Source organism: Trachemys scripta, chromosome 5, assembly GCF_013100865.1.
Source record: "Trachemys scripta elegans isolate TJP31775 chromosome 5, CAS_Tse_1.0, whole genome shotgun sequence".
In the NCBI taxonomy this organism is placed as follows: Eukaryota; Metazoa; Chordata; order Testudines; family Emydidae; genus Trachemys; species Trachemys scripta.
The window spans coordinates 26,432,670-26,441,146 of NC_048302.1; the positions used below are offsets into that span (position 1 = coordinate 26,432,670).

General features: G+C 45.9%; 1 protein-coding gene across 1 annotated transcript in view; it reads left to right on the forward strand.

Moving 5' to 3' along the window:
- The first annotated feature begins 8,403 nt into the window (after positions 1 to 8,403).
- The window catches only part of C5H4orf17 (chromosome 5 C4orf17 homolog), a 25,969-nt gene continuing 25,895 nt past the window's right edge, over positions 8,404 to 8,477 (forward strand). The window contains exon 1 of the mRNA XM_034772051.1: positions 8,404 to 8,463. The gene's annotated coding sequence lies outside the window, so the exon portion shown is untranslated. The remainder of the gene's footprint in view (positions 8,464 to 8,477) is intronic.

An 8,477-nucleotide genomic window follows, 5' to 3' on the forward strand; every position in this document is an offset into this window, starting at 1 on the left:
ATGCCCTTTACTCATACAATGAGGATAACAACATTTCATTACCTCCAAAATAAATGTTATTACAGTTAATGTTTAAAATTAAATAGACAAGTTAAGAGGGAAGGTACTGTACATCTGGGGTCAGGCTTGAGTTATGAGGAATTACAGGTATCGGTTGCAAGGGTGAAGAGATACATACATATCACATAACCGGCATAGACCCATACTAAAGTGCTTTGTAACCCAACACCAGTCAAAATTGATCATTTGGGCAACACATAGGGTTGCTAACCCTCCAGGAGTGTCCTGGTGTCTCCAGGAATTAAAGATTAATCTTTAATTAAAGACTACATTATGTGAGGAAACCTCCAGGAATGCAGCCAATCAAAATTGGCAACCCTAGCAACACAGTTCTGTTTGCTGGATACCGAGGCAGAGTAGGTGTGTTTATGAAAATACAATCTGGTCCTAAAGCCTTCCCCTGCCCTCCAATCCTCCCAGCTGTCGGGGGAGAGCTCATTCAGATCTTGCTTACAAAACGGAATTTGAAATTATTAGGTTGGCCAAAATCACGAAAATGAATGCGCAGACATGGTCATAAAAAAAATAACAGCTGTGTGAGGAAGCTAGTCTTTGCTCATATTTTTTAAACCTATTATGCTTTTTCAGGTACAAGTATTTGATCATACATTGTATATGCTTTTACAGTGTGTATTAATGTTTCAATTTCAATTCAAATTTTCAACTGACTAAATTGGCAACAATGTTTAAAAACTAGTTTAGTTGACTATTGGGGTCGGGGGGTAATGGGGAAATTCAGGAGGGGGGTGTAGGTAAATCCCTGGCCAATTTGTTTTTCCTTTGCCTACCTCCCCTTCCCTGTGCTTAGTTTGTGAGCATTTTGCGGTGGGGACTGTTCCTTCTCATACATCTGGAAAATACTTATCACACTGTGGGTGCTACTAGAAACAATTAATAAAATAAATAAATAAATAAATAAATAAATAGAGATATCCTATCTCCTGGAATGGATCTTGAAAGGTCATTGAGTCCAGCCCCCTGCCTTCACTAGCAGGACTAAGTACTGTTTTTCCCCAGATTCTTAGGTGGCCCCCTCAAGGATTGAACTCACAACCCTGGGTTTAGCAGGCCAATGCTCAAACCACTGAGCTATCCCTCTCCCACATTGTTGAAAGCAATGGGATTCCTGTGCTCAGAGGAGACCCAAAAGGTAAATAACCCATCCATTAGTATGTTTAAGTAAAAATGTTAATCCTTCCTTGAGGCAGTTTAATTAAAATGTAATTATTGTAAGTATCTTTCAGGGAACCCATCAAAAACCACCTTTCTACTGTACTAATCTGGATTAGCTATACACTAGCCAACACTTCATAATCCATAGATGGCAGCAGTATTTTTTGTTTTACTTACTCAGCTGCTGACGAATTGGCAGGGCTGCCAGATCATGCCAAATTCTAATTAGGAAAGTATTTTTGTTCAACTTACCAGAGAACAGGTTTGACTGGCAAAGCCCACTGTAAACTGCTGCCTGGCCTCCACAGCCTAGGAAAGAACCAGTGACACCCCTGGGATCTGCAGGCACTTTCTTCAGGGCATCACTTATTGGTGGCACCAAGAATCTCCAGTAACACCCATCCCCACAAACAAAACCATTCAACATACAGCCAACAACTGAACAACAACTCTGACCCAGGAGCTTCCTTGCTAAACCCTCCCTGCCCCTGGCAGCTCTTATCCAATCCTCCATAAGCAGTCAGCCTGCTTCCTCCAGCTCCCCTCTTCAACTGTGCTCTGTCAGCCTTGGTAGGAATCAGGTGCTCATCAGGCAATCATACAACCTACCCCAGCTGGGTCTGAAAACCCCCTCTACCAAGCCCAAATGCCTATTCTTAAAGGGGCTCTGCCTCAGAACAGGCCAGGTTTGCTCTAGGCTCCCTGCTATACCCACAACTGGCAGCATGTAGTGTTTACAAACAAGGATTTTCTGATGATGCCTTGATTTCATTCCCTGGAAAGAGATTGAATTTGATTTACTAATGATTAGAGTCCTCTGAACTAGAGTTCTCTCTTAAATCAGAATTGAGGAGGTGGAAAGTTACAACCACCAGCACACCATATGTACTCATCTAGATACTGAAATACAGACATGATGTGACATGCAGAATACCCACAACGGGCGTATGGCTTATTGATTGTCCCCTGTTATATGATTAACCCTGTAACATAAATGCCAGTTGTCATAACTATAAAGGGAAGGGTAACAGCCCTCCTGTGTACCATATTATAATCCCTCCTGGCCAGAGACACCAAAATCCTTTTACCTGTAAAGGTAAAGGAAAGAAGCTCAGGTAATTTGGCTGACACCTGACCCAAAGGACCAATAAGCGGACAAGATACTTTAAAATTTTGGGGGTGTGGGAAGGCTTTTGTTTGTGCTCTTTGTTTTGGTGAGTGTTCACTCTTGGGACTGAGAGGGACCAGACATCAATCCATGCTCTCCAAATCTTTCTGAACAAGTCTCTCATATTTCAAACTTGTAAGTAAACAGCCAGGCAAGGCGTGTTAGTTTTATCTTTGTTTTCTCAACTTGTAAATGTAACTTTTGCTAGAGTGTTTATCTCTGTTTGCTGTAACTTTGAACCTAAGGCTAGAGGGGGTTCCTCTGGGCTCTTTAAGTTTGATTACCTTGTAAAGTTATTTCCCTGTAAAGTGATTTTACAGAGATGATTTTTACCATTCTTTCTTTAATTAAAAGCCTTCTTTTTAAGAAGCTGATTGATTTCTCCTTGTTCTAAGATCCAAGGGGATTGATCTGGACTCACTAGGAATTGGGGGGGGGGGGAAGGGGGGGGAAATGATTAATTCCTCCTTGTTTTAAGATCCAAGGGGTTTTAGATCAGTGTTCACCAGGGAATTGGTGGAATAGTCTCTCAAGGCTACCCAGGGAAGGGAGTTAGTGCATTGGGAGTGGTGGCAGCAAATGCAGATCTAAGCTGGTAGAGAAGTTTAGAGGTTTTCATGCAGGTCCCTACATCTGTACCCTAAAGTTCAGAGTGGGGAAGGAACCTTGACATGGTGGCAGAAGTGGGATCATTTTAAACCAAAAGCCAGTAAGATATTTTTTCTCCTTTCTAGCTGCTTAGAAAGCAGAGCTGAAGGTAGATGCATATCTTATCTCTCCTTGCCTGAATGCAGAGGTGTTAAGTTTTTTTTAACAAGGGTCTTTGTTAAGAGAAGGGTTCAAGCAGTGAGCAAACAGCTGGCAAAAGGAATTTACAAGCTGAATTGTTTTTTTTCTTTCTAACTCTCAGGGATAGCTAGTTAGAAAGTCTCTGTTAACTAAGCAGCCCTGAGCTGAGTGCATCCCAGTTTCAGTGAACTGCAGAGGGGATGTGACCCAGCCCAACAAAGCAGGAAAATGAGTACCAGTGACACCGCTACTAAACTAGAGCTGGCCAGACTGGCAGCAGAAGAAAGTGAAAAAAATCATAAGAAACTGCTCAAAATAAAAGAACTCAAGAAAGCAGCTACTGAAAGAGAAGAGAAAGCCAAAGAGAATGCCCACAAAAGAGCTATGGAGGAAAAACAAAAAGAGATGGAGTAGAAAGAAAAAGAGATGGAGGAGAGAGAAAGAGAGGAAGCATAAACTGGAATTGGTAAGGGCTAGGCAGGATATACCAGCCAACCCTAACAACCCCTCTCCAAGTACCGCTTCCCATCCCAGAAAATTCCCCACCTACAAGGCAGGCAATGATACTGAGACCTTCTTAGAAAATTTTGAAAGGGCCTGCCTTGAGTATAGCATCACTACAGACCAGTACATGGTAGAGCTGAGGCCGCAGCTCAGTGGACCCTTAGCAGAGGTGGCGGCTGAAATGCCTAAGGAACACATGAACAGTTATGAACTTTTTAAAAACAAGGCCAGAATCAGAATGGGGTTAACACCCGAGCATACCCATTGGCGGTTCAGAGCCCTAAGGTGGAAACCAGACGTGTCATTTACCCAACATGCCTGCCACATTGACAAAAATTGTGATGCCTGGGTATCAGGAGTAAATGTTAAATCTCTGGAAGATCTGTTTTTCCTAGTGAAAATGGAGCAGATCTTAGAGGGTGTTCCTGAAGAAATAGAAAGGTACATCCTAGATGGGAAACCCAAAACTGTAACCGAGGTGGGGGAGATTGGAGCCAAATGGGTGGAGGTGACAAAAAAAAAAAAAAAACTAATAGCAGTTGGAGCGAATATCAGAAGGGGCAACCCAAAACAAAACCCTACCACCGGGGACAACCCAAGGCCCCCGCTATATCCCAAAGGAAACCCCAGACGCCTTCTCACCCCACCACACCAGTCTCCACCAACCAACCTCGACCCGGTGATACCTTAGCAGGGCGATGTTTTAAATGTAATGAACTGGGACATATAAAGGCCAACTGCCCCAAGAACCCCAATCGATTACACCACAATCACATCAAAGATCCCCGGGCCCAGATGCCTCTCTCATACCCTCGGAGCGAAGGGAAACCTTGAGAGTGGGCAGAAAGAAGGTTATCGCATGGAGGGACACTGGGGCACAAGTGTCGACCATCCACCAATCCCTAGTGGACCCCAAACTCATCAACCCAGAGGCTCCGGTGACAATTCAACCCTTCATGTCACACTCTTTAGCCCTGCCTACAGTCAAGTTGCCTGTCCTATACAAGGACTGGTCAGGAATGTGGACTTTTGCAGTCTATGACAATTATCCCATCCCCATGCTACTGGGGGAAGACTTGGCCAACCATGTGAAGCCAAGAGGGTGGGAACGGTCACCCGCAGCCAGGCTAAGCAAGCTTTCACCCCCATCCCTGTTCCTGAGCCATCCACCAGGGCCCTGTCTGTGTTACCAGAGACCCAGACAAAGGTGATGGAACCGGATCCCCTGCCAATGACTGCAACAGCCGTAGTGGATCCAATCCCAGAGACCCAGCCAAAGCCAGTCTCAGAACCGGAACTGGCAACGCAACCAGCACCAGAACCATTGCCAGCACTGAGTCCAGCGCTTGCAAACCCGTCTACAACTCGAGCCTGAACTGGCAGAAGCAGCAGATAACCCTACCCAAGAGCTCAGCCAGGGCCTGAAATACAACATAGTGCACCAGCGGAGAGTGGTTCACAGTCAACGGAAACAACCCCAGCACCTGCATTGCTTCCAGAGAGACCAAGCCCCAGTCCACAGTCTAAGGAGGAACTGATGTCTCCAGCATCAAGGGAACAGTTCCAGGCCGAGCAGGAGCAGATGACAGCCTTCAGAAAGCTTGGGCAGCGGCACGGAGCACCCCACCGCCTCTCAGCTCTTCTAACCGATCCCGGTTTGTTGTAGAACAAGGACTTTTATACAAGGAGACTCTTTCTGGTGGACACCAGGAAGACTGGCATCCTCAAAGACAGTTGGTAGTTCCAACTAAGTACCGGGTAAAGCTCTTGAGCTTAGCCCATGATCATCCCAGTGGCCATTCCGGGGTGAACGGAACCAAAAACTGGTTGGGGAAGTCTTTCCACTGGGAGGAAATGGGCAAGGATGTTGCTAATTATGTCCGGTCTTGTGAGGTGTGCCAACGAGTGGGAAAGCCCCAAGACCAGGTCAAAGCCCCTCTCCAGCCACTCCCTATAATTGAGGTCCCATTTCAGCAAGTAGCTGTGGATATTCTGGGTCCTTTCCCAAAGAAAACACCCAGAGAAAAGCAGTACATACGGACTTCCATGGATTTTGCTACCCGATGGCCAGAAGCAGTAGCTCTAAGCAACACCAGGGCTAAAAGTGTGTGCCAGGCATTAGCAGACATTTTTGCCAGGGTAAGTTGGCCCTCCGACATCCTTACAGATTCGGGAACTAATTTCCTGGCAGGGACCATGAAAAGCCTGTGGGAAGCTCATGGGGTGAATCACTTGGTTGCCACCCCTTACCACCATCAAACCAATGGCCTAATGGAGAGGTTTAATGGAACTTTGGGGGCCATGATATGTAAATTCATAAACGAACACTCCAATGATTGGGACCTAGTGTTGCAGCAGTTGCTTTTTGCCTACAGGGCTGTACCACATCCCAGTTTAGGGTTTTCACCATTTGAACTTGTGTATGGCTGCAAGGTTAAGGGGCCATTACAGTTGGTGAAGCAGCAATGCGAGAGGTTTACGCCTTCTCCAGGAACTAACACTCTAGACTTTGTAAGCAACCTACAAAGCACCCTCCGACACTCTTTAGCCCTTGCTAAAGAAAACCTAAAGGATGCTCAGGAAGAGCAAAAGGCATGGTATGATAAACATTCCAGAGAACGGTCCTTCAAAGTAGGAGACCAAGTCATGGTCTTAAAGGCGCTCCAGGCCCATAAAATGGAAGCATCGTGGGAAGGACCATTCACGGTCCAGGAGCGCCTAGGAGCTGTTAACTATCTCATAGCATCCCCCACCTCCAACATAAAGCCTAAGGTATACCATGTTAATTCTCTTAAGCCTTTTATTCCAGAGAATTAAAGGTTTCCCAGTTTACAGCCCAGGGAACAGATGACGCTGAGTGGCCTGAAGGTGTCTACTATGAAGGAAAAAGTGATGGTGGCATGGAAGAGGTGAACCTCTCCGTGACCCTCAGACGTCTGCAGTGACAGCAGATCAAGGAGCTGTGCACTAGCTTTGTGCCAATGTTCTCAGCCACCCCAGGATGGACCAAACGGGCATACCACTCCATTGACACAGGTAATGCTCACCCAATTGGAACCCCACCTCATGCCCAAACAGCTATAAAACGGGAGATCCAGGACATGCTACAGATGGGTATAATCCGCCCCTCTAAGAGTGCATGGGCATCTCCAGTGGTTCTAGTTCCTAAACCAGATGGAGACATACGCTTTTGCGTGGACTACCGTAAGCTAAATGCTGTAACTCATCCCGACAACTATCCAATGCCACGCACAGATGAGCTATTGGAGAAATTGGGACATGCCCAATTCATCTCTACTTTAGACTTAACCAAGGGATACTGGCAAGTACCACTAGATGAACCTGCCAAGGAAAGGTCAGCCTTCGTCACCCAGGCAGGGGTGTATGAATTTAATGTGCTCCCTTTCGGGCTGCGAAATGCACTCGCCACCTTCCAAAGACTTGTAGATGGTCTCCTAGTGGGATTGGGAGAATCTGCAGTTGCCTACCTCGATGATGTGGCCATTTTTTCTGATTCATGGGCAGAACACCTGGAGCACCTGGAAAAAGTCTTCGAGAGCATCCGGCAGGCAGTACTAACTGTTAAGGCTAAAAAGTGTCAAATAGACCAAAACAGAGTGACTTACCTGGGGCACCAGGTGGGTCAAGGAACTATAAATCCCCTACAGGCCAAAGTGGATGCTATCCAAAAGTGGCCGGTTCCAAAGTCAAAGAAACAGGTCCAATCCTTCTTAGGCTTGGCCGGATATTATAGGCGATTTGTACCCAACTACAGCCAAATCGCCACCCCGCTGACAGACCTAACCAGAAAGAAACAGCCGAATGCAGTTCAATGGACTGATGAGTGTCAGAAGGCCTTTAACCAGCTTAAGGCGGCACTCATGTCTGACCCTGTGCTAAGGGCCCCAGACTTTGACAAACCGTTCCTAGTAACCACAGATGCGTCCGAGTGGGGTGTGGGAGCAGTTTTAATGCAGGAAGGACCAGATCAAGAATTCCATCCTGTCGTGTTTCTCAGCAAGAAACTGTCTGAGAAGGAAAGCCACTGGTCAATCAGCAAAAAGGAATGCTATGCCATTGTGTACGCGCTGGAAAAGCTATGCCCATACGTTTGGGGACGGCGTTTCCAACTACAAACCGACCATGCTGCGCTACAGTGGCTTCATACCGCCAAGGGGAATAACAAAAAACTTCTTCGGTGGAGTTTAGCTCTCCAAGATTTTGATTTTGAAATAAAACACATTTCAGGGGCTTCTAACAAAGTGGCTGATGCACTCTCCTGGGAAAGATTCCCTGAATCAACTGGTTAAAATTTTTTCTTGGAATGTGGAACATATTGTTAGTTTTTATATAATCAGTAGTATGTCTAAAGGTGCATGTGTCTTATTAACTCTGTTTTCTCCTAGAGCTTCAGGAAGAAATCACAGCCGGTGTGGAACCGGCTGTCCAACACGATCTGTGATTTGGGGGGCGTGTCATAACTATAAAGGGAAGGGTAACAGCCCTCCTGTGTACCATATTATAATCCCTCCTGGCCAGAGACACCAAAATCCTTTTACCTGTAAAGGGTTAAGAAGCTCAGGTAACCTGGCTGACACCTGACCCAAAGGACCAATAAGGGGACAAGATACTTTAAAATCTTGGTGTGGGGGGGAAGCCTTTTGTTTGTGCTCTTTGTTTTGGTGAGCGTTCGCTCTTGGGACAGAGGGACCAGACATCAATCCATGCTCTCCAAATCTTTCTGAACAAGTCTCTCATATTTCAAACTTGTAAGTAAACAGCC